Consider the following 27,760-nt stretch of genomic DNA (forward strand, 5'->3'; position numbering starts at 1 on the left):
GGGGCCCGCCTGGCCCGGCGGTTGCCATGGAGACGGCTCCGCTTGGCTTCCCTCTCCTATCAACCTGGTGGGAGCGGGCGGTCCTTTCTCCTTTCCTGCCCGGTGTTTTCCTCGATGTGTCTCGGTCCCTTCCGAGCGTTTTTGTTTAGTTGAGGTCTTGTTGGTGGTGGTGGTCAGTGTCTATTCGCTGACCCTCCACAGATACATCTGGGTGAGTGTGGAAGGTGCTGACTTGGCGAATGAGCTGAGTTCGTTGTAGGAGGAGGGAGAATGTTTCTGGTGCTTTCTAGGCCTTTCCTTCCATCCATTCTTTTCCCTCCCTTCCTTTCTCTTATTCTATGGAGTGTCCTTCGTGTTCCAGGCACCTTGCCCGTCCCTGAGTGAAGGAGGAACGCCGGGCTCCTGCTCTCCCGTAGTGCTGGGATCCAGGCCGCAGGCCGCAGGCCGCAGGCCCCAGGCCGGGCCGGACACTGCTCGCCTGTCCCCCCTCCGCCCTCTGATCCCCCCCCCACCTGCACTCCCCTCCCCGTGCTCTCTGTTGTGCTCTGAGGATGGGGTATGTGTTCCAAAAAAGTGTTTTGTAATAAGTACACTTTGCTATTTTCGCCTTAGAAAACGCAAAGCCTTTATGGATTATAAAAAAAAAAACAAAAACGAGGCGAATTAAATTTAGCCGAGTTTAATTGAGGCAATATTCATGAATATACAGACAGGTTAAGAGAGCTCCCCCCCTTAAGCCTATCATCTTCATGGATTTTTTGAAAAAACCGGAAGTGGTGTCAACTAGATTGGTTATAGATGGGCATTTGTCTTATATAGATCCAGCTGGCAGACTGTGATTGGCTGCAGGTCAGACCTATATATGGCCAAGACTCGTCAACTTACTATAAAAATATATTCTTAAATTAAGTTGCAGTTTAAGCTATGTAGTTATTCAAGGTAAGGAATCAGTTTTCAAAAAATAAATATGTCCCACCGTCATCTTTATTTTTAACATCTTTTATGAAGCATTCTAAGGATTTTCTTGCACTCTATAGTGTATCTTGAATTAACATTAAAAGATAGATAAGTCTATTACTTAACTGTCCATTACCCATGCTACATCCAGCATTTTCCAAGCTTATGGAATAGTTCCCGATTCCATAAGTTCCCTATTCCATAGTATAATTACAGAATTATACTAGACCCTAAAATGATAGGTTTGTGTGCCAGGGGTTCCTTCCCTTGCTCACTTTCTAGAGTAGATGCAAGGCTGAATAAGTCTCTATATGAAACTCTCCTGGAAAAATCTCTCCAGAATATCATAAATCCTTAAAATGTTAAGTAATTAAAGAATAGATACAGAACTACTGTTACAACTTTTCATACTGAGTCTTTTTATTACTGTATTAAAAGACATCCCATTGCTTGAGATGCCATAACATAACACTGCAGACTGAGTAGCATAAATAATGCATTTCTCAGATTCTGAATGCTGAGCAGAGTAGATTTTATTCTGAGGCCTCTTCTTTTAACTTGCAGGTAGCTACAGTCTCAGTGTTCAAATGATATCAGAATTCTGAGTACAGGTTTGGGAGTCTGTCTGGTGTCACTTCTCTCTTATAAGGGTACTAATCCTACCAGAACAGAGATTCATCCTTTGACCTTATTTCTTAAATTACTTTGGTAGAAGCCCAGTAACCAAACATATCCACATGTGGGTTAAGGCTTCAATGTATGAATTGGAAGGGTTGATGTTACACATGCATTTAGCCCATAAACAATTGCTGGTGGTAGAAATGTTACCAGAATAGTGAAAGATAGGGCAGGAGAAAAACTTTGAAATGGATTAGAGAGGAGGTAATATTGGCATGCTTAAGAACTATCTAGATTATTTTTACAAATTTCAGTAGAGAATTCTTATTATCTAGTACAAAGAAATGTACAATGGAAGGATAAATGTCCTCAAGATTTGTAAATATGACATTTCACTTCAAAAGTTATTGGAACACCATTCTATAAAAATGGGAATTTTAAAATCAAGTTCCCCGATATTAATATAAAAAATGTCAAATATCTGTTTATGATGTTAATGGATTCCTATAATAAATATAAATAATAGCCCAATTTTACTTCTGTTTCCAGTTTTGAGACTTTCAATTTCTGAATATTATTGTTTTGTTGGTTTTTTAGGGAAAATGTCAGTTATTTGATTTATCTTAATCTATAAATTGGCCTTCCCTTCAGCAAATTCCTGTCCTGGAAATCTGCCAAGCCATGCATTTTGTGAATGAAATACTTGTATTTTGGAGATTTCTAGGAAACATAGAATTGCTGAATTCTCTTTAGTAAATCATAATGAAATACTTGGTGCAGCTAGTGAATTGTGCTTGAGTCGTGTTGCATCTGGCACTAATTTCAAGCATGTAGGTTTTCTTTACAGTCTTAACCATATCTTTAAAAACACAAAGCAGTTTTTCTTCACCAAGAAATGTTAAAGTTTATTAATACTTTTCCCCTCATATTTAATATTTTTCTTAGTGCAAAGATTATGTCACACCTATGTTATAAAAGATTAATTGTGGAGACCTTTTGATGGCTGCTAAACCTCTGATTGATGAAAATGTTCTCCAGATATAATGAAATCTTTTACAAATGTCTCAGTTGAAAAAAGTGAATACCACCTTGTTGAACATATAATAAATGTTCTTCTTGCTGAAACTGAGAGAATAATTAAGTTCCTACTGAACAGAGGGCCTTTTTTTTCAACATCGAAGGAAAAAATGGTCAAGTGACCTAGGTAAAAGAACTGAAATGGAAATCTGAATTTCAGAAATTGTGTTGTTAATCTTTTGTGAAGAAAGAATAATTCTATATTGATCTATTTTTTTTAGTTTTTCAGATGGAAGCATCTGTACACAATGTCATTCTTCCAAGGTATTAAACAACTAATACTATAATAGTGATTAGAACTGACATTTGAAGAAACTTGGTCATATAAGATGTTGCCAAAGAGAAGCACTTCTTCTCTGCTTGTGTGTTTAGTACTTTCAATTTTCTCAGGTCCAATAGGTTGTGGAAGAGGGAGAAGGGAAGAGGGAGGTTAATGTTGCATTTCTTCATTCCAGATATTTTGTCTGTAATATCTTATATAAACTTATGAGGTAGCCATTATTCATCTGTAACTTTTAGAATAGGTTTTCCTCTGTTCTGCACATTACATCCTTTCTGCCCATTCGTTTTTAAGTTCTCTGATTTCTTTTGTCATATATATTCTGCTTTTAAGATATCCAGTGAACTTTTTATTTTATTTTATGTATTTTATTTTCCTGTTCTTTCTTACTGCGTATATAGAAAACTGGGTTTCATATTCTCTTATTAATATCTTATGGTTATTTTTAAAAAAATTGTGCCAGGCACCGGTGGGTCACGCTTATAATCCTAGCTACTTAGTAGACTGAGGATCTGAGGATCACAGTTCAAAGGAAGCCTGGGCAGGAAAATCTGTGAGACTCTTATTTCCAATAAACCACCAGAAAAAAAAAAAAAAAAACTTGAAGTGGCGCTGTGGCTCAAGTGGTAGAGCATTAACCTTGAGCTGAAAAGCTGAGCAACAGTGCCCAGGCCCCAAGTTCAAACCCTAGGACCCAAAACAACAACAACAAAAAAAAATGTATTCAAATGGTGCTATTTCAGGATTAGTCTTTAGTGATTTTTGTTGTTAAAATTGTCTATGTTTCCCTATTTTCTTCTTTTTCCGTTTTGTCAGTACTGGGATTTGAACTTAGAGCCTTGTACTTGTTAGGCTGGTGCTCTCTCACCTGAGACACTGCCTGTTCCTATTTCTTTAATATGACAAGTGCACTAGAGTTCCCATCACTATGACAAAATACCTGGCATAAACAACTGGAGAGTAGATGGATATATCTGGCTGAGGTTCACAGTTTGAGTCCACCAGGGAGGGAAGAATGTGACAGTACAACAGTTTACAACCTGGTGTCCAAGAAAGCAGAGGAAAGGCTTGCCCTTGGCTTTTCTGCTTTTCTACTTTTTACTCTCTCTGAAGCCCTAGACTATAGGGATGTTGTTCCATGTTTGGAATAAGTCTTTCTTAGTTAATCCTCCCTGGAAACACCCTTTTGAACACGCCCAGAGATGTGCTTTACTAATCTTTTAGGTGCTTCTCAACCCAATCAAGTTGATCATGGGGATTAACCATCACAACAAATAATTTTGAGTTTCCTTCACAAAACTGTGCATAATGTATCTGAATTATGAGAATATTAATTTGCTTTTGAAATCAGTTAACTCAGTTGAGCCCAAAGTAGAAGTTCAGGTAGAAGGTCTGTTGCCTTTGCTTTAGCTAGGCTCCTTGGAGTCTACCATTAGCTTGTATAGTTCATGGTCTATCAGATATGAAGTCATGGGTTATATTAGAATTTAGACTCACATGCTCTGGCTTTCTTCTTTCCAAAATTGCCCTATACTTTCTAGCAGTTTTTACTTACCTGGGTTCTTTCTCAAGAGCAGGTTTCTATTCATCTCACCTCCCTACACCATGCTAGTTTACCTTGCTTTCAGAACAAAAATCAAAACACAGAATAAACTCATTCTCTGCTAGTCCTCTTCTTCAAGACATCTGACTTTTCTAGAATCTGTTTACTTTGGTTTTGTTTTCCAATGCTTTCACATAGTTATTTTACCTTTTTCAGAATCTATAGTTATCTGTGGAAAACTTGGTCAGTTAAGAACTTATTAGCTATGATAGAAGTAGAATATATTTCACTTTACACAGGCACATATCTTGGGTTTTTTTGGTAATTCCTTTCAATTCTCATGGAATCTGTTACATTAGAATTTATTCCTTTTAGTTTATATTCTTGAAGATCAAAGACTGACATATTTTATGTTCAATACCATCTTGACAGTTGCATTATCTACAGTGGTAGACACTAGGACCTTGATAAATATTTAAGTGATGAATAATGGGTAAACTTGACATTAATTTTCCTTACTGTACAAAAATGTATTCGTGTTGAACAAAATTATTCTATGCAAGAACTCCTCGTTTATAGTTTCTACATCTCATAAAAATTGTCATTAAAACTGTAAAAGAAATCTCAAGTTTCTTACAGAAATGCAGAACCCCACTTCTCTCTTGAAATGGAATTTTAATTCCATGTATTCAAAGTAGACTTAATATTGATTAGATACAAAATACTGTGAGAAACACTGTTCAGGGATAAAAGAGAAGGATGATTAAATAGGACAGATAAGTCATGGCCATTGCCACCCAAGAACCCAAAACCTAGTTGGGGAAACAGACAGATGTAAATAACACTAATAGAAAACAGAGAGATGTGTATAACACTAATAGAAAACAGACAATGGTAAGTGCCAAACTGAGATTAGAACAAAGTGTCACAACTGTAGTAAGTAGAAAGCAATGAAGTCAGATTAGGATTCCAGAAACAATTTTATTTTAATGAAGATAGGACACATTTTCGCCTTAGAACAATGAGAGATATGATAGGGAATTTTTTTAGGTAAAGTATAAGAACAGTATATATATATATATATATATATATATATATATATATACACATATATATATGTATTTATATATATTCATATATATATCATTGGAATGTTATCCCCTAAACAATATAACATTGTGTTATTTGTTTGGATAGCAAGAAAACATTCACAAAAGGATATTTATATTCAGAAACTTAGAAACTTAACTATTTAAATGTAAATAAGCCAATGTAAGTATTTACTTATATACTCATCAGAGACAATATAATAAAAAATCATACCATTAAATTTAAATATTTTATCTTCATTAATGTCAATAATATTAATTCACTAATATGTGTCTCTAGGCACAGAACACCTTGCTAAGCATAACATATACATTATCTTCCTAATTTTCACTACAAAAATATGAGATGTTTTACTATCCCTTTTCATAATTAAGGGAAATTAAGGTTCTGGAAAGTTATGTTCCTATCACCATATATATAGCTAGCCAATGAGAGACTAGATCTGAATCCATAAACATTTTTCCATACCACACTGCTCCTCTAAGAAAAGGAAGGAGAAGAAGATAATTGAAGATATAGACTAAGTACTTCTTAAAGGTCGCACTATTCCAAGCGCTTTTACTCAAATAATTTAGTCCTCATGACAATCGTATGAACAAAGTTTCCCAGTACCTGCACTTGGGGAATATGTGGGTAATGTTTGCATTGAAAAAGTAAGTTGTCATATGAACCAGGAAAGGAATCCAATGATTGTACAATGTCCATTTCAGTTGAGAAGTTTGAGCTAAATCATGTTGGTGATGGTCATTGGAAACATTTTCTTATGATCTACCTATCAAAATGAAGATAATGTGGAGGGGATGGAGAGGTGAAAACACTCTAAGCTTTATTAGTCAACTTTAAGGTAATGTGACTGAATGATCAACTAGTTGCTTTCAGATTGATGGTTTAACAAGAAGGAAGAAGGGAGGAGAAAGAAAGTAAGAAAACATTCCTGAGGATGGTTGAGGTGCAAAAAACAAGCCTCACCTACTTCACATCATCCTGGGCTTGGTCTAGAATCTAACTCACACTTGACATTCTTAAATGGAGGTGAGACAATTGGATAAGCACGCTGTGTTCTGAAGAAGTTGGTGTACTAAAGTACATTTAATCCTTACTTATGTGTTAAGAGTTGTCCATTTGACTCTGCCAAATATTAACTCAGGTTAATTGTAGGCTACTTGATCTATCATGATTGTTTCTCATTTTAAGATGATGTATTAAATCGTTCCTCTAATTGGATGGTACTATATCACATAAACTTGCCATCCTAACTGCCAGGATGTGGAACCCTGAGGCAAAAAGAGAGGAACTAGGAAGGGCTAGGACTGGTCCTCATCTCACTGTACTTTATTAATCTAGGGTATTTTCTTAACCATGGACTGAAAAATAAATCCCATATCCCAAGAAGTTACTTTGACTTCTAAGCAGACGATACTATAAAAGGTAGACTATTATAAACTCAGCTGAAGCAAAATATTTGCTTTATGTAAATAGCCTTTTCAAAGTAATAAATAATTAAGGAACCTCTAAATAAAATAATGTATGAAGTTCTGAATTTCTAACCAAAAAGGTTTTTAAAGATTTACCTTTGGGAATGATAAGTCCTGAAGGAGAACTATTGAACACACAAGTACCACTCCCCACCCCCACCCCCAGAGCCTAAGACCTAAGGCACAGTTAAAGGCCAGAATTAACAGGAGAGTTGGCTGTTCAGGAGTGACCTGGATACTAGTCTTTCACCCCCACCCCCCACCCCAGGTGAGTTACTTAATCTAATGGGCCTTAGATGTTCTTATCTGCAAAACAGGAATGACAGAACCTGCTCTACTGATTCTATGATGGTAGCAGGGCCCACAGGCAGAGCTGGCCACAAACCTGAGGCACCACCACTCATATCAATAGCCATTCCCATGAATATGAGGTCTATCAATGCCTAGCACAGGACCTCACCTTCTGACTATGCCCTACGCTTGGTTATTTCAGAAGGTAGTGATCATAAAGTACACTGAAACAAAGGCAACATAGGATTGCTCCCTTTCCTGTTGATGAAAGATGAATAGAAGGGGCCATGGATTTAGCACATGAAACTCTGGGACTCACCCAACTTTAGAGGATGATTTTTACCATTCCTAAATGGGTGAAATAGAGACTTTGGGGCAAATGGGATAGATATATTGTGTGTACTCTGGTTAGACAGGGTTGAAGAGGAACATGGAATGACTAGAGATTTTGTTGTCATCTTAAAGAGGGTAAGCAAGAATAGTTTGTAAAAATGGATACTAGACACTAGTTTATGGCTATCACTGAGTTGTAGAACTATTGGTAGGAACATTTATGCATTTATTTTTTGTATTTTCTAATTCTTCCATAATGACATGTATTTCTTATACAATAAATAGTATTTGTATAAAACTAATACCGATTTTAAATTTCATTCTAAGTTTAAAAAGAACCTGAAATTTGTTTTTCAGTGATTAGGCACACTATTTGAGAAGTAAGTTCTTTAAGAAGGAAATCCTCCTTCTGGCTCCCCAGCAATTGTTTAAGATATCCAGCTCTTCAACTCTTTTGGTAGTGACATCGACCCCTCTATTTCACTTGGTCCCTGCTTTCCGAAGAACCAGATTGATTGGGTGAAGGGGTGTGGCACAAATAACCCTCAGGAATAAGGCCACAGAGCTAATGGAGAGCCCCAAGGAAAGAAAGACCTACCCGTCAGCTATGAATCCTCTCCCCTGACATGCCACCGACCTGAGGGCACGTGACCTAGGAATGTGCATCCAAAGATAATGCTACCTTCAGAGAACTCTACTTATAGGTAAGTAACTCTCCTTTATAGAAGGTATCTTTGTGTGGCAGACTGTTTATGGGAGCAATTTGAATTGAACTTTAAATGAAAAAAGGCATATCTCTGTAAGTGGTAATAATTTTAGTCATCTCGCTGTGGCTAGGGGTTGTGGAATTCATTAGCACAGATTAACATATAAAGTGGGTGAGATATCTAATAGCAAACGGAGAGGTTTAGGGGCCTTAATTCATCACTGAATGAACAGCGTGTACAGTATTAGGGACTATGAAAATTTTAATTTACACAAAGTGTCCAAGAATATAGGGAATAAATTTAAACCCAAAACAGATAATGGAGCTCTGCCCTGCCTGGCTGGCAAGTTGAATTGTTTTTACACTGAGTGAAGAAAGCTAATTATCCCAAGCACAAGGAGACTGCTAAAAATAATAAGATTATAAGGAATAATTTGCTGATATAATTACAACAAAATTGGGTACACACAATCGTCAGATACATGTATTGCTTGACCTGGGTGAGAAAGTGAAATAAATCCTCCTTCTATAGCCTTCGTAAATTTGTTTTTATCATCTCCAAGTAGTGTTTGCACAGGCAGCACAATTTGCATGTGTAATGTGGCTGTACAAATTGACAACAAGTAAATTATTCAAGGAAATAGGCTGGTCGCGGGTCTGAACTATCTTGCAAAGCCTATTCATTTTGAAGAATCACTGAGACGTGAAGCTCATACATCAACCATTTTCTGACAATCCTCAGACTTATTGTCTCCTAAAATGTCATTATGGCTATTATTTATGAAGCTAATTCATTTATTAATATATATTTAACTCTGACTTGTCATGCACCTTAGCAGACATTCTGTGCGCTGCATATTTTTTGAATAGATGAAAGACTTTTGCATGCTTTAATGATTACTGTAAGCTGCTATAGATTTATAGAATGCAGCTTTATTATCTACTTGCATTAATACCTTTTTATAACTTTTTTTGCCTAAGGCCATCAACTATAAATGGCAAATGACACATTCAAAAGATTGTGTGGAATAAGATTTTCTGAGAGTTTGTTGAATTTTAGAACAAAATGGGTTATCTGTCAGTTAAGGCCTAATTCGCCTAAAAAGATGGGTATATACCAATTATGTTGAATTTTCCTGCAAAATATAGGCTGCAGTCTTTCAAGCAAAATGGAAAAGATGCATGATTCTTTAAGCTCCTTCCTTTAGAGAAGACAGCTCACCCTTTCATGTGCCAGAGTTGGGTGACACATCCCAAGGCTGACAAATAGTAGGTCTGTGAGGCCATTGCCTTGAGCTCTTTACATTGTTATTAATCAGTAAGTGCATGTTGAGAGAATGAGTGAATGGGTGAATTAATTCTAGGCTTTCTAATATTATGAAAACATCAGTAGAATCAAGCATCTACCTAGAGCACTAATTTACTTATTTCTACTTTTTGCACTGGCACTTGTAATCTCGGAGAATGGTTTGTGATGCCAGCATGATTTAAGAATGAAGGGGTAGGCAAAATTCCCAACACATGTTGTAGTTAGGGTGGACAGAAAAATAATTCAACATCGGACATGTATTGTCACTGCCTAAAGCCTGCTGTTCACATGTGACCATGGTGTCGTTCATGTGTGTGAGTGTGTGTGTGTGGTATGTGTGTTGGTGAGAGAAATAGAATTAAAGAATAAAAAGTAGGAATGATCTAGTTGCCTGAGATACTCTGCTCTGGGTGTGTGAGCACATGCGTCAAGCTAACCATTCCAATACTAATCATTTTCTAATATAACTGTTCCTCTGCATTTGTGTAGGCACAAACAGAAAACTTATAGTACTTACCAAGTAGTATTCCGTAATTTACCAATGAATTTGAGATTGTTAAGAACCAGATGCTTTATTTTAAGGGTAAAAATTCTAAGAAAACAAATTATGTAGCTACTCAACAATTAGTTGAGTGGTGACTCACATCTGTAATCCTAGCTACTCAGGACACTGAGATCTAAGGGTCAAGGTTCAAAGCCAGCTTGGAAGGAAAGTCTGAGACTCTTATTTTAAGTAAACAAAAAAAGCTGGAAATAGAGCTGTGGTCCAAGTGGTAGAGCATAAGCTTTGAGCAAAAATGCCCAAGACTCAAGCCCAGGCTCTGAGTTCAAGCCCCAGGAGTCAGCACACATAAAAACAAAACAAAACAAAAAACAAATACAAAAAACAAAAACAGCCTGGAGTCTGAACTTGGGGACTCTCAATATGCTAGGCAAGTGCTCTACCACTAGAGCCATATCCCCAGGCCTTTTGTGTTCTTTTTCATATAGAGTCTCCCACTTTTTGCTTAGGCTCCTTTTTAGTTGGGATAACAGGTGTATACCACCATGCCTAGATTTTATTGATTGAGGTTGGGTCTCATGGACTTTTTTCCTTGACAGGCCTCGAATCATGACCCTCCCAATCACTGCTTCACATACAGTTAGGATTACAGGCATCATGAGCCACTATACATGGCTAATGTACTAGTTTTGATTAAGGACATAAAAATCACCAAGCTTTAAAATTAAATTTGGTTTTTCAAAAAGCTACTTAATGCATAAAGCAGAATTTACAGGCTAGGGCTAGTAGGATAGAGAGAGTTTCCCTTCAGGTTATCAAAAAGGTTGTGAATGTTGCAAATCTCTGTGAATAGACTAAACAACATTGGCCTATGCACTCTTTAAGTGGGTAAAAATTCAGTAATTTACTTTGTATAACCTAGACCATGTATTATGAATAATAGCAAAGGAAATAGCTACATAAGAAGCCAGCTTAGGAGTAAAACTAAATTTCTAGTATACTAGAAAGCACAAATATATCCAGAAAACCAGGAGTCTATTGAAAACAAATAAACAAACAAAAAAAATTTTGTGCCTCAAATGCCAATCTCATCCAAAAGTTAAAACCCTGATTCTTTTTATAGTTATGCAAGGTCTTTTATCAAATATACAGGAAGATGACTATTTTTCATATAGAATTATTGTAAACAACAACAAAACCTCCACAATCTGTTTATGTACTGAGGGGTGATGAGGATTGAAGGACATTACATACATATATGTGTATATGCATACATATCTATGCATATTTGCATATAACTGTGCATATCTATGTATATACAAAGATAGCAAACACTGGGAGGAGGAAGAAGAGAAATGAGAACATGGTGAGGGGGTTAATATATTCAGGGTTCACTGTGTTGCATGGATGGAAATAATACAGTGAAACTCCTTCAGACTACAAATGTAGGCCAATTTAAAAACAGAATTAAGAATAGGCTAGAAAAAAGAATCTTTTTCCAAATCAATTTTCTTATGTTAAATGATCTCTCAAAATGTCCTTATTAGATATGAAAAGCAAGCCACACACATACATACAAAACGTGTTTCTAGCTGCATCACCTTGGCAGGGAAGGCTGATGACATTTTTATTAGTAATATTAATCATATGCTTCAAGGGAAATATGTCTCACTTTTTCAAGAACCATAATATTTATCTATTTACACCTTTTAAAACTTCAATAACTCCAACTTAGAACCCTTAACCCCTATAACCTTCAAAAACAAGTAAAAAGAAAATTAATAAATGCTCCCTGGTGTGCTATGAGCCATTAATTGTAGAAACTGAAAGGCTTTAGACTAATAAGAAACATGCCTTCAGCAGAAACATGAACGTCACCTGATGCTCACAACTTAATGATAAAAATGTGCAGTAATTTTCAATGAATTTAAGACCTATAACCCAGAAATATTTTAACTCACAAATTCTTGAAGATATCCAAGGAACTTTGAAAGGTGAACAATCTGAAGTACTGAAATCTCTACATGAATTAAATAATTCATCTTAAAAGTGGTATGAAGACAGGAGAGATGGAATTTCCAGCAGTAACAGATGATATGAGGCAGATTTGACTGGACACTCCAAGAAAGCATAGGGTTTTGTTGTGGCTTTTTTTCTAGCAGCAGAATAATTTTATTAGTCATTTTTTCTTAAAAGAAGAGGTATTATAGCATGAGGATACCTTAATAATATTATTTTTTTCCTTAATAATATTATTGACCATAAATTGCACCTAAGTTTAAAAAAACAGCTTTAGACTTAGCTACAGAAATCATAAGTCATTTACTTTAATATTTATTTAGTTTTCATGATGAATCAAGCCTGGGGCTGACATTCTGGCATTAAAGTTGGCAGATCTGGTGGGGGTGGTAATAGACATTAATAAATTCCTTGAGGAATTTTAAATCTTAAGAGGAGTATAATGTGTTTACAAAAACTTTGACATTATTTGAGTTATTTACAATGAGCAATATTTTACGATCAGAGCTGAAAGCATCAAGGTATAATCTGTTACATGATAGGACAGCCAGCATTATGATAGACTTGAGTTGGAGAAATAACCAAGGTGCAAGGATCCATGCGAACAAGCTGGACAGTGAAAATAACCCAAAGTGGGCAGCATGGCTCTAGGTTCCAATGAAAAGAGGGCAGAAAAATTAGAAAGTAATGTCAGGGCTTCAACACAGCCAACCTGACTGAACTCAGATTGGGTTTGTAAGATCATGTATGCGTGGGACTTAGCCCAGAGCTAGCTCAGTATATTGAGCCATTGTCATCATTGTTCAAGATCTCAGAGCAAAGCAAGGGCTCTCCTGGTTAGCCAGTTCAGCGTCCCTCTTCTGTTACATAGGCAGCCTTCAGCTGCATGCTCCCCAACAGGTAATTCTGTATCTTAGCCTGTGGCCTACTTTCAGATGGCTCCATCCAGCACTATCATAACTCTCAGAGGTAGGCATGACCAGACTGAAAGTTCCTTCAGTGCAAAGACCCTGTCCTTTTCCATATCTTTGCTTCCAGGGCCTTTGCATGTGTTAAGTGTCCAAGAATTGCTTCTCAAACCAATTGACAATGGGAGGTGGGATCTATGCCAGGTCCTCGGGGCATTTCAAGTATCCTCTCCAAAAGGGTGTGTGGGACCCTGCTGGTCCTCTCTCTCTGTTTCCTGTCTCCTGATGTTCCCCGATATTGCCAGGTAGCTCTCCAATATTGCAGTGGTTCTTTCTTAGAACATCTTGAAGCTAAATCTTTTCTCTCTGTAAGTTCAGTACCTCAGATATGGCATTCTAGCAAACTAATGCTGTCTACTCTAACCAGTTTTGTAAATGAAGCTTCATTAGAACAGTCATGCCTATTCACTTACATATGAGTTATAGCTACTTTCACACTACAGAATTAGGGAAGAATAGTTACAACTGAGATCATATTCCCGCAGAGCCTAAAATATTAACTCTTGGCATTAAGCAGAAAATGTTGGCTGACCATTGGTTAATAATAATGACTTTGGTAGGCAGAACTGAATGAAATTGGGCCCTACTTGTGGGAATTAACAAACTCTTTATACCATAGTTTCTTCATGTGTAAGATAGCATACAGTAGTATCTACTTTGGGAGATTATTGTGAAAATTAAAGTACCCAGCACAACACTTAAACTACAGTAAACCTACTAAATGTCAGCAATAATGATAGTGGTGCACATGTATATAAAATTATCATTCACGGAACAATACATCTCCAAAGAGTTTTGAAAATGTGTCTTAAAACACACCTGGAATTTGTTGTAATCATAGACATAGAAATGAGGGAAGGTCCTCCCTCATTTCAGGTCCCCAGAAACAGAGCCCTGGTGAAGGGGTGGGGGGCATCGGGGCCTGTCAACACCATCAACAGGAAGAGCAAAGAGAACTATGGGCAAGGGGACAGGAGCGTTTGTGGAGATTTTTGTGAGATGGGTAGGCCGCATGGCCACTGAAGAAGTTTTTACTGGTATGATCTCTGAGGTTGTCCAGAACATGGACCTGGGAGGCTAAGGTGGGAGGAAGCATAAGAGCTGAGTCAGAAGAAAGGGTAGGTTGGAGGAGTGGGGTTTGCATATGAAAGATAGATCGTGGCGGAAGAATTACTGTTTAGCAATTACTGGGCCTTCCAGGAACTTTCCTCTAGGATCAACAAGACCCCAAGGTATCGAAGCATTAGAAAATACAGAAATCCTGTTTCTTAAACAGGAATAATGCAATTAATACCGTGTGGCTGGTTGAGTCCTATACATACATACACATACATAAAAAAGATATGTAATGTAATTTGAGTACAATATACATATGTTGTTTATATAATATATAAGAAAGTATGATATTAATCCAAGTTAAATACACACATACATACATCTGTGCTGAAAAAGTATTCTGTTTCTGAGCACAATACAACCACTTTGATGAAACTAATTGGTTTTGCAACCCTTGCACTAAAGGTAGACTGGAGGTCACATAGGGAATTGAGGTGAGGTTGAGTTTAGTGATGGCTGCACAGTGGTTGTACCTTTGCCCTCTATCCCTTCGTAATTACATTCAAGTCCTTTCTTTTTTTTCCTTTTTCCCACCCAGTGGCAAGACTGAGTCACTGCAACAGCTGACACTAATTGTTCTTCAGGGCTTGCTGCCATGTATCTGGAAAAACAAGTCACTAAAGTGAAGAGAAATTGGGGATATTGGAATGACTGTGATCACAACACAGGGCAGGCAGTGAATTACCACCATACTTATTATGTCCATTGTTTCTTGCCTTTGCCAAGGACAAGGGGTCCAGAAGTCTTAAAATAGAGAATTATACACTAATAGAAACTGAGTGAATCTTGTCCAAATTTGAGTAAATGGCTGCTGCTCTAAAGACTATGCTGCTTTTGAAGAAAATACCAAGGCATGTCCTAAGAGTAATAAATAGCATACCCTTCAGGGCCCCTTAGAAATGGTCTGAGCCTCTGTGGTTGGCAAAGTGAGACCTGTTGAAACTTATTTATGAGAGACTGTGAGGCTCTGGGTACCACAAGAGCTGCCCTAGGTCCCTGGGAGGAAAAAGTGATAAATATTAAGAAAAATTATGAAATACAAATGAAGTAAAAAAAAGAAATGGAATGGGCTTCTGGCATCTATAATAATCCTGCACATAACAGCTCTAAATTTTGGACAAGATATAAAAGCAGGCATCTAAAAACACTGGAGAGCCACTAGGCAGACAGACAATGGAGAGAAATCTGCATTTGGAATGTGGAAAGTGGGAACTCTTCCTACCATTATAGTGATTTTCTGGAAAGCAGAAGCCAGTCAACACTAAATAATGATGACTAAAACTTGGACAGAAAACTTATGGTCTTATTGGCACTAAAAGCCAGGAGATAGGGTTTACGGTGATTACAGTAACTGGAAAGTGAGGATAAATCTTGGAAAGAAGAGAGTCAAAGAATGAGACATATTCTGTATATAAGCCATTGGCATAAGCCATTGGCTGTCTCCCAAACCACGTGGGCAAATAGTCCGCCAGGGACCAAAAGAACTGAAAAGAGATTTCTTTTGCTACTCACAATAAAGGGTAGCCACTTTGGAACTTGAAGTCAGTTAAGTGAGCTGTCTCCTTTTTTTTTTTTTAATATCCTTAGGCTGAGAGTGGTGGAACATGCCTGTAATCCCAGCTGCTCAGGAGGCAGTGATAAGAGGATCTCAGTCCAAGGCCAGCCCAGACAAAAGTATGAGTCCCTATCCTAAAAATGAACTAAAAGCAAAAAAGGGTTTGGGGGCTCAATTGCTAGAGCTCCTGTCTAGCAAGTACAAAAGCTCTAAGTTTAAAGCCCAGTAGCCCTCCTCCCCCCCACCCACTATAATAATCCTACTCTTCAGGGGAACATAACAGAGCCTATAGGTATTCACAATTTGGGGGGGGGGGGTGGTTCTTAGGGCATGAGTTTTTAAAATTTGAAAGATAAAAGTTCAGGTTTTGGGGCTGGGAAGGTGGCTCGGTGGTAGAGCGCATGCCTTGCATGCCAGAGGCCCTGGGTTCGATTCCTCAGCACCACATAAGCAAAAAGAGAAAAAGCCGGAAGTGGCGCTGTGGCTCAAGTGGTAGAGCACTAGCCTTGAGCTGAAGAGCTGAGGGACAGTGCCCAGGCCCAGAGTTCAGGCCCCATGACCGGACCCCCCCCCAAAAAAAGTTCAGATTTTGTTTAAAGTTTACTGTAGTTTAGCTGGATGCCGGTGGCTCATACCTAAAATCCTAGCTACCCAGGAGGCTGAGATCTAAGGATTGCAATCTGAAGCCAGCCTAGGTAGAGAAGTCCATGAGACTCTTATCTCCAATTAACCACCAAAAAGCTGAAAGTGGAGCTGTGACTAGCATTGAGGCAAAACGCCCAGGGACAGAGCCCAAATACCCAGAATTGAAATTTATTTTTAATTTCATATAAACAATCTAAAATTGTATGGTAAACATTTGTGTGCCATACACCTTTTTAACAAACAAAATGTTACAATTGTGTGGATTTTTCATCATGGTAACAAAGTTGATGAAAAGAACAACTGAAAAAGAGAGAGATTTGTTTTGGCTTCCTTGCTTCAGAGGTTTCAGTCCACCTGGTTGTGCTGCCGCAGGGTGGGGGCTCAAATAGAACATCTGGAAGAAGAGTGTGGCAGAGCAAAACTGGTCCCTAAGTAGAAGGCAAAGTGAGAGAGAGGAAGGGGCCATAGACAATATATGCCCTATATGCCCTTCAAAGTTACCTCCCAACTCCCCACCCCCAGTCCCATAATCTTCTTTCAGCTAGACCTCACCTTCTAAAACGTTTCCACCACCAGAATGAACCCTCCTTCAATCACTTCCTAAAACTAAGTCCATTATCTTTAAGTCATTATACAAAGGAGTTGCCTTGTAAAGCAGTTGATGAATACATCTTAATCAATGTCACCCTTTTCAACATTCCCACCCATCCCTCTGATACCCTTCCTACCCTTCCCTTTTCTTAATTTGTACATTGAATTCTTGACTGCATTCTCCCCCTTTTCTCCTCTTCATTTGTCTACCCCTTCCCCCGGGCCCTATCACAGCCCCTTTGAGTACCCACTTCCTGGTGTTTTATTTTGCTGAACTTTAATTTTGCCTTTCTAAGGAATTGAACTATTTGAGTTCCCCTTGGATCCATCATACTTCAGCTGATACGTTTGTATAAACTGATACGTTTGCAAGACACCCAATGAATTACAAGTTTATAAGCTAAATCTAGTTTCCACATATAAGGGAAAACATGAATTCTTTGTCTCTCTGGACCTGACTTATTTTACTTAACATAATTTTTCCCAGGTCTTTCCATTTTTTTACAAATGGTACAATATCATTCTAATGTATATGTAATATATATATATGATATATATTATATGTATATAGATATATATCATATATATCAGATATGTATCAGATATACATGGATATATATCTACATATGATAGAAAATGTGATATATACATGTATAGTAACATATTATGATATATTTTTCTTCATCCATTGAGGGACATCTGGGCTGATTCCATACTTTTCATACTTTAGCTATGATGAATAGTGCTGCAGTGAACATGGTAGTGCTGGTGGCTTTATTGTGCCCTTGGAAACAAAGTCTTTTTTTTTTGGTTGGTCGTGGTGCTTGAACTCTGTTCCTGGGTGCTGTCCCTCAGCTCTTTAGCTCAAGGTTAGCACTCTACCACTTGAGCCACAGCCCCACTTTCAGCTTTTTCTGTTTATGTGGTGCTGAGGAATTGAACCCAGGGCCTCATGCATGTGAGGCAAGCACTCTGCCACTGAGCCACCTTCCCAGCCTGAAAACAACGTTTTGGTTTTTTTTGGTCTGGTCGTGGGGCCTGAACTCTGGGCCTGGGCGCTGACCCTCAGCTCTTCAGCTCAAAGCTAGCGCTCTACCACTTGAGCCACAGTGCCACTTCCGGCTTTTTTCTTATGTGGTGCTGAGGAATCGAACCCAGGGCCTCGAGCATGCAAGGCAAGTGCTCTACCACTGAGCCGCCTTCCCAGCCCGAAAAAACGTCTTTTAACATATGAACCTTTGGGCAGCACCTCATGTTCAAATGGTAATATAGTACTATGGGACTCTACTCCAGCATGTGTCCTTTCCTGATTTTACCTCTTTCCACATACTCCCACATGGTTACCATGAAGTTCAATTTTATCATTACTTCAACTTTTAAGTGTAAGTGGACTTGTTAACCATTATGTAGCTTAATTTTTCATGCTTGCAAAGAAGAAAGCCAAAGAAGAAAGAGAGTAGAAATAAACAGCATTATTCTCTATATTCTCATTTGCAGTATTTTTTTTATTCAACATTGTGCTTCATGATAGTCATTGGCTGATATATGCTATGGTCTCAGTGTGTCCCCTAAAGTTTTCTATACAGCCTCCTGGCTCACAGCAGTAGGGTGCTTTTACCTTCCTGTGACTGCCTGCAGAAGGAATGGGTAGAGGTACCCAGAGAGAGCATCTTCCTAGAGGCTGCTTGGCGAACAGTAATTTGCAGACAACCCTGACAACCTGATAGGGAAAGAAGAAAGAGATCTATACCCTAACCTTTCTCTCCTTCTACATCCAGCTCTCCTGATGGTGCCTTCTGTCAGCTAAACCCAAAGGAAGGCCAGAAGACAAAGGGCTCCTGGATTCCCCTGTATGGGCAAGTCTCCCCTGTATAGGTGCCTGAGCAGAAAAAGGTTGGAGATACGACTAACGACTAACGGAGCAACGAGATGATACTCAGGATGCACAAGGTAACCCTGCTTGGCAGGAATTAGTGTTGTGTGCATTTTTTTTTAGAAACTGACTCAGAGAAGTTAGATCATACAGCTCACAAGGGCTGGATCCAGAATTATAAGCCAGGCATTCAGCTATCTTTTTTGTTTTTATCATAGTATCATGAATTTATATATCTTATCATAGATGCCCTCTTTTTTAAAAAAATTTCTTCCAGTGCTATCTGGAGATGTAAATCAGAGATGTAAACAGATTTTTTAATGACGAATTAAGAGTCATTTTATATCATTGTAGGTACTTAACTACCAAGACTCCTATTATGATTCAAAGATCATTTTGAAAATTGGGCAATTTTCATGGTAGGCATACTTCCCAGCAGCTTTGAAGGAGAGTTTGGCTGATTATGGCTAGAAGAAACACAGCAGGTGAAAATTTGGTCTCATTTGCAAATGCTTAGTTGTTAATGTGGTTTCATCAAATTTATACACTTTCAATCTTTCAGTTTATCAATAGAAATGTAGAAATCTGGTAATTCTTTTTTTGTTTTGTTTTGTTTTTTTTGGGTCCCATCGTGGGGCCTGAACTCTGGGCCTGAGCGCTGTCCCTCAGCTCTTCAGCTCAAAGCTAGCGCTCTACCACTTGAGCCACAGCGCCACTTCAGCTTTTTTCTTTTTGCTTATGTGGTGCTGAGGAATCGAACCCAGGGCCTCAGGCATGCAAGGCAAGCACTCTGCCACTGACCCAACTTCGAAATCTGGTAATTCTAATAACCAGATGTAATCCTTCCTAGATTTTTGTATATTTTCAAGTATTAAAAATAATGAGCCATTAGTTCAGTATAAAATAAATGTGCCCAGAAAATAAACCATAAAATATTTTCCAGAGAGGATATAATCATGTCTTATAGACTTCTAGCACCAGGTTGAAATTCTCCTGAATAAACTACCTACTAGAAGGTTCAGAATTGGGGATGTTTTCTTTTTTTTTTCATTTTATATGGACCTCTACAATTCACAATACATATGCCTTAAAATATATATAGTCTACCTTCTAAAAGAAAAAAGAAAACGAACTTTACAACTTTGGGGGGGGAGAGGGTTGGGGGGGGTGGAGGGAGGATGGGAAGGGGAAACAAAGGAGGAGGCTACAATGCTTGATAAGAAATGTACTCATTATCTTGCCCATGTAATTGTAATTCCTCTGTACAGTATTTTCACAGTTAAAAAAATAAATTAAAAAAAAAATTTGGGGATAAGTACAAGGCCAATTCCAGTATAGTCAGCCTAGAGGTTTTTGTATTGTAAATGATGTTTCACCCCACCCCCAGAATTTCCACCCTTTATGCTACTCTCCTGCCAGTTTGTACAGATGCCCTGTCTGTACTCTGTATACTCATTTCCTCAGGCAAACTCATCTCTCAGGCCATGCTCTTCCTCCATACAATGCTTACTTGCCTTTCTTTGCTCTTTCCTGTGCCTCAGAGACCCTTGTCTTGTACTTGGTAACTCCTGCTCTCCACCTGGGAGTCCACATGCTGCCTTTTATGAGGTTGTCCCACCTTCCCTGGAAAAGGAAGGTCTCTCCTTTCTGTGAACTTCTCTGGACATGTATCTTTGAGTCCCTGACCATACTGTGTTAACCTTCTTTACTTGTCTACTTATTACACTGAACTGAGACTTCTTAAAGGCAGGGACATAGACTGCTAGTGATTTTTCAAAAAGCTGTAGGGTAAATAACTATTGAACCAAAAGTATGAGTTCTCTGATTCTTGGTCTTCATGTAGGACCAGAAAACCCTTCGATGGATGTAATTCGATGTCTTGCATTTTTCTGGGGCTGCCAACTATAGAAAGAGATCAGAGGTAGCTGAGGAGCATGAGAAATCATACCTATCCTGATTTTATTAATACTAGGATCTGTGAGTTCAGTACATGTCTGCTATAATTCTTCAGTAGGTAGATCTAACATTTCCTATGTGAACCAGAATTCCTAAATTATTCTGGATTTTCTTTGCCATTTTGTTTTATAATTCATTCAGTTAGGAGCATACTAAAATTATACTCTTGTACAAAACATTAAAATTATCTAGTATTATTTCCAGTTTTCTTCCTATGAATAAGTATTAAAATCAGGTATAAATGAGGTTGCTATTAAGATAATAAAGGTGAGATTTTTGGCTTAAAGATATTCTTCAGGACCTTGAATGCTATAACACACATCTTTGCTTTAATTTGTGTGAAAAAGTTGGTCCTTTTTCAGGGCCTAAGCATTTTCCCTAAACTTTTTTTTTGCTGAAGGCTAGCACTTTACCACATTGAGCCACAGCTCTTCCAGTTTTTAGGTGGTTAATTGGAGATAAGAGTCTCAGGAACTTTCCTGCCAGGACTGGTTGTGAACTGGGATCCTCAGATCTTAGCCTCCTGAGTAGCTAGGATTACAACACCTGGCTTGAAGAGTTGGTCTTTTTAAAGTGTTTGAGACTCTCTTGAGATCTTCCTTGGGTTTCAGATGGTTTCCTCAGTAGGTGTTTTAAAGTTCGTCATTCTGAACTTTTCAGTTTCTGTTGTTATGGTCATGTAGTCTACCAAGGTTTCTCAAGTGATCACTGCCCACTCATTTCCTTTACATTTAGTTTGTGAAGACCAATCCATATTACTGTATTTATTCCATATGCCACCAACTCTTATCCACCAATCCTTGGGGATCGGGACAAAGCGAGACCAAGTTCATGCATCATTAGCTGCTGCACATGGGGCTGGAGCTAGAGGTGTAATAGCAGAGTTGCGGGTCTCAATAGTTCCCATTTCCCTCCATGTACCCCAAGGCTAATATACTCATGGTCACATCATAGAATCTGCAGATTTAATGAAGTAAAGGTCGTTCCTTGAGAGAACATTTTCAGTTTCTCTTTCATTGTATCAGTCATGTCACCAACATTACTAATCAGGTGAGATCCTGTATGTGGAAATGTGTTATGGACCACAAATCAGAATATACAGGGTAAAATATCATATTTATCTAAACCATAAAAGAGCAAAGGCATTTGTAAATCATTTCCAGAATTAGAATTCACATGTTGTAAGAAAAAGTGTCTCATCAAGAGACTTCAATATGTAGTCTGAGGACTTAAAACAAAATAATATTTTTCTTAGTTTCTAGAACCACATTCCCTGTTTATTGAGGATCTCAGGCTTTAAAAGTGTTATCTAAATCCTCACTTAAATTGGCTAATGAGTTGGAATCTTTTTGAAAGCTCTTAGTTTGATTTTCTGGTATTTTCTATCCTTTAATCTTCCATATGGCCTATATTTACTTTTACCATTCATGTGAATTTAAATTAATTTTGTTTTGGGAATTTGGAAGAATTCATAAAATCCCTTGAGGTAGTTGGAAATGCCCTCGAGTGAAAACAAACTAGGGTCGGGAGACACTAATCTAGATTAATGTTAACGGAGACCATGCCAGGATTCATCACGTGCTTTTGCCCTTTCTAACATGAAACAGAGTGCTCACTGCAGAGTGGCTGAGTTGCAAATAACAGTTAATCCTGATGCACTGAAAATAATATTTTGTTCTTTAATATTTCCCTGAAACAAATACTTGCAATGAAACCATGAATCATTCTGCTTTGGTTTATAGCTCTTATTTGGATGTTAATAGTAAATGAATTATAGTTCATTTGGTTATTTTAAAAAATACAGTAAAAAAAATCTACCTCATGGTTTACCCAAATGGACAGTTGTAAATTTGAAGCCCATAATTTATAACTAATAATTTATAACCAGATCAATTTTGCTGTTAAAGAAATGAACAGATTAGAAGGCAGGATTAGAAGGCAGGAGATGATTGCTAAGTGCTCTGAGCTGTTCTTTGTTTCTACCAAGCTAGCTATTCCTGTCATTAATAACACTTGACTTTAATGTGGCAGATTTCATTTGGGATATTTAAAGTACTCTAGACACATTTGTTTGTTATCCTTCACAACATTCTTGGTGCTGTAACTTAGAAAAGATTTGTTTCCTTAGGAATTAAAAGTAGGTTTAGTATCTAATGTAAGTTAGCAAGCCTTCTGGAAGGAAAATTGGGATCACACCATTTTCCATTAGAGTCTTTTGTCTAAGTTTATGGAACAATTTCTCTAAATCTTGAGGTAAGGAAGCAAAGAAAGCCCTTTTCTTTCTTTATTGCTTCTGAATGAGATAGATTATCCCAACCAGATGTGAATCTTCAAAATAACTCTGGCCATGAGTGCAGGATGGGTCAGTATAGGAAGTGGGACTGGAAATTGTTGCATAGTGAGTCATACTCTCAAAGTGCTCTGCCCTTTTGATTCCTCTGTTGATAACTCATTCTCTAAGCAATCTGTGTGTGTGTGTGTGTGTGTGTGTGTGTGTGTGTGTGTGTGTGTGTGTGTGTGTGTGTGTGTAAAAACTATAGGACATCCATCCCTCTGTTGAGGTATGAGCTCCTTTGACATGTTCATTTTTAAATATTCATCATCAGACACAGAGCTTGGTACAAAGGAATGCTCGCACATGTATACATATGTACACATATGCTTATACATACTTACATATGCATATACATGCGCACACACAAAGCAGTTACTATGACTAAATAAATGAATATCAGTAAATCACAGAGACACTTAGCCCTTAAATTCTATAAATACCATTAGGTATGCAAAGTATACCAGTACATGAGATCAGCAGATATCCTGCTTCTTAAAAATGTTTAAGGAGCCAGGTGCCGGTGGCTCACACCTATAATCCTAGCTACTCAGGAAGCTAAGATCTGAGTATCACGGTTCAAAGCCAGACCAGGCAGGAAAGTCCATGAGACTCTTATCTCCAATAAACTGCTAGAAAACCCAAAGTGGCACTGTGGCTCAAGTGGTAGAGTGCTCACCTTGAGCTGAAGAGCTGAGGGACAGCACCCAAGCCCAGAGTTCAAGCCCCACAACCAAAAAAAAAAAAAAAAAAAAAAAGTTTAAGGAATGGTATTTACCATCATCTTCAACAGCTACCCTAAACTACTCTTTTATCTCCCCAATCCTCCACAAGATAGAAATCCTTGTAACTCACTTTGTAGTCACAGCGAGATTGTATTTCTATGATGAGCAAACAAAGAGGACTGATGATTTCTTAGTCCCCTTTAAGTACTCATCAGATCTAGCAATTGTGTGCCATTCCAACAGCTTTAGAAAACATAGACAAAATGTTACAGAGAAACCTAGTATTTTTCTCCCTGTGGTGAGACAAGATTTCCTTATTGTTAGTAACAGTTTTGTAACACTAAAGAATGTTGAAGACAAAGGATTCAGGTGTGAATTAAATGGAGGGTTTTGATAGTATATTAGCCTTTAAAGTCAGATTTTCTGATATAATATTTTACTTTCTGAGCATCAAGCTTGCCAAGCAAAATAAAAAGAACCCTGCCTGGCCCTTGCTTCTATAACATATTCTTATTTATTTAACAGAAACATTGCTCTTTCCAATTCAGGTTAATCTTCAATTTTGTAAACATACTCATAATTAGTGTAAGTTAGCATAATTAATTGAGAATTAATTAACATACTTCATTGAGAATGATTTACTCAGGAGTTATAGTATTCTGTATAAAAATAAAATGTGATCAGACCTGAAATACAAATTTTAGGAACCGTCTACCTTTGATATACTAAAACTTGTATCTTTGATTTACTTAAGCAAACATAAAGAAATTATTCCCAAGCATCTTCCTCATGCTAAGTCTTTTATTTGTTTCCTAGATTGGAGGATAGTTATTAGTGCTTAGAATGTGTGCTAAAAATAGCTGGAAATAGTTAATGATGTCTTAATCATCTCAAGGAAATGAAATTAATGTTGGCTTCTCTTCTGCCTCTAAGAAAGAATTGTATATAATTCCATTTTTAGAGCATCACTCATGCCTAGATTTTGGGTGGAAATAACAATGAAGACATGAATTATACGAATGGAAACATAGTGAAATTATTTGATTTCAGGTATTAAGGGTCTCTGTATGCTACCAATGACAGTAAATTTATTTGATCACTTTCTTCAATTTGGCTATGAAACCTCTAGTTTATTAATGCAATTCTTATGTAGTATTTCAACATAGTCTAGGATTGCAGTCAGCAAACTTGAACACTATCCATTCCATTCTGTAGGTCACTTGAAAAAGTAAAGGGGATATTGGAAGTGCTGAGTGCTGACTTTCTCTATGGCTAGGGAAAGGAAGATGGCTCCCTGATTTACCCCCAGAATAATGAGTTAGCATCCTAGAAAATGTTAGAAAGAGCCTATAATCCTAGCTACTTGGGAGGCTGGTTTGAAGTCAACCTGGGCAGGAAAGTCCATGAGACTTTTATCTCCAATAAACTACTCAGAAAAAGCTGGAAGTGATGCTAATGGCTCAAATGGTAGAGTACTGGACTTGAGTAAAAGAAGCTCAGGGATAGTGTCCAGGCCCCCAGGACTAGCCAAAAATGTGTGTGTGAGTGAGTGAGTGTGTGTGTGTGTGTGTGTGTGTGTGTGTGCCTGTGTAGTGCAGGAAGAGCTTTGCTGACCATGGCAGAAGACTAGTGTCTTCAGACACAAATGTGGGGAAGCTCTAGAAGGGTATTACTCCTCCTCCCTCATTTAAAGCGGGGCAAGTTGAAGCAAGTAATGTAGCTACAAAAGCTCTTTATAAGCAGCGAGGGCTTTAGCCCCCCCATTTCTGGTATGTGCACTAGGATGGAGAGGGGAAAGGAAAGTCAAGGGAGAAGATAATGATTCAGGGTCATTCCACTTGTTTCAATGGGCCCAGAAACTTGGAGATGGGTTCTGGATATAGATCCCAGTTCTACCAAGGGTAGCTATGTAACTGAACTTTCTTACCTTTGAGTTTCATCATCTGTGAAATGACTACAATAATAGTAAATATCACAATAGCTAATATTTACCGAGTATTTACTGTGTCTGCATTGTGCTAATCTTGTATTTGCTATTTGCCTTAATCCTATTATTTGTCTCATTTGATAAGATGAGGAAGCCAAGGCTTGGAAGGACTAATGGTCTTGCCAAAGTCACTCATTTAAAAGGTGACAAGGCCTTGACCAAGTGAAAAATATGTGCTATGTGCGATACATGCAAGCACCACTGAACACTCAAAAATGGCACCTGTTATTATTCCCATAAGCTAATATTCCAGGAGCAGAGAGAAACTCAAGTCTGCCATCAACTCATGAGGACAGATGATACCTTTTACAGGAGAGGGCCACACTGTGGAAATCCAATCCATTTGCCTTCTTAGAACGTACCTCAGGTTTCTGTCTTTTGTTTTAATAAATAAAATCCTCCACTGGGACTTCGGGAGATTTGGGTTCTTGTCCTATGGTTCCGTATACCTTGATTGTATACCCAGGCATATGTGAACCATATGGCATTTGGGGGAGATCAACAATCAAGGGCATGTTGCTACCTGATTACTCTTCTCTCTCTAGGGTGGACATTACTAAAGATGAGATCACCTGTGCTCCAGGGCACTCAGGTGGTCATAGGACATGACAGAGGTCACCCCTCTGACCCTCTGCTAAGACATTATCAGAACAGACAAAAGGAAAACTCAGGAATATTCATCTTATTTTTTAACTTCTCTTCATATCTTAATTAGGCAAGGATCTTGATAACCAATTCAGTAGAAGTTTAACAAAAGAAAGGGCTTTTATAAATTGAAATTATTGTAAACATATTAGAAAATGTTTCTAAGTGCATTATTTTTTGCCATTTTTTGCCTTTCTGCTTCAGTGGCTGATCTCTAGAAACTAAAATAGATATTCTCATAAGGTTTCTTGTTCCATATTTTGGCAAAATTACTGTTCCTATTCTCTGAATATGTAGGCCTTGCCTCACTAACAAAGGGGATGTAGGACACTAAGAAGATGTTTTTTTCTTATAGAACCCAGCAAGGTGAGGTATAGTTTCTTCTAAAGTTAACAAGAGTTTTGCTGTTAAGATCCCCTCATGACACTTCGCACTGGATTCTGGGAAGTCTGGAGAAGGTGCCACTGGGTCATCACCAAATCAGCATCACTTTGATGCACTTGTCACTGGGTAGAATAAAACACATGTATGTTTGCTGCTTTTCCTCTGAAATATAAAGTAATTATGAGTATATAAAAACCTTTTACCATAACTAATTAACTAGAAGCTCCTCATAAACTACGTGTCGACAGCACTGTATGTCTAATTATCTTTTTCCTTCAGAATTGTGCTATTGAATAATGAAGAAAACATTACCTGATGAAGTCTTTTATTTTATGATGATATCTCTGGAGACAAAGGAGATGCTAAGGCTTAAATGCCATCTACAATTACATCTTGGCCTTGGAAGACTCAGCTGGTTTTGATTTGCTTGGAAACCACAAGAAAGGAAGAGACAGACAGGAAGGAAGGAAGGAAGGAAGGAAGGAAGGAAGGAAGGGAGGGAGGGAGGAAGGGAGGGAGGGAGGGAGGGAGGAGAAAAGAAAGGAAGAGAAAAGAAAGAAAGTAGGGAGGGAGGGAGGGAGGGAGGGAGGGAGAGAGGGGAGGGTGAGAAGGAGAGATGGAGAAGGGAGAGAGAGAGGGGGAATAAGGGAGGGAGGAAAAGAAATTCTTATCTTAATTTGGGGAGGGTAGTACTAGGGTTTGAAATCAGTTCTATTCAAATGCTAGGCAGGTGCTCTACCACCTAATCCACTCCATAAGACCC

At 38.0% G+C, this 27,760-nt stretch overlaps 1 long non-coding RNA gene across 1 annotated transcript; it reads left to right on the forward strand.

The window, feature by feature from the left end:
* Positions 1–52: 52 nt before the first annotated feature.
* Positions 53–27,466, forward strand: LOC138803917 (uncharacterized). Its single transcript, XR_011365093.1, has 5 exons — positions 53–211; positions 8,042–8,388; positions 15,892–15,978; positions 18,874–19,045; positions 27,277–27,466. It is a non-coding gene; the product is annotated as an uncharacterized lncRNA (long non-coding RNA).
* The last annotated feature ends 294 nt before the right edge of the window (positions 27,467–27,760 follow it).

The sequence above is a fragment of the Dipodomys merriami genome, unplaced genomic scaffold (assembly GCF_024711535.1).
Source record: "Dipodomys merriami isolate MVZ:Mamm:240054 unplaced genomic scaffold, mDipMer1.0.p SCAF_35, whole genome shotgun sequence".
NCBI classification, from domain to species: domain Eukaryota; kingdom Metazoa; phylum Chordata; class Mammalia; order Rodentia; family Heteromyidae; genus Dipodomys; species Dipodomys merriami.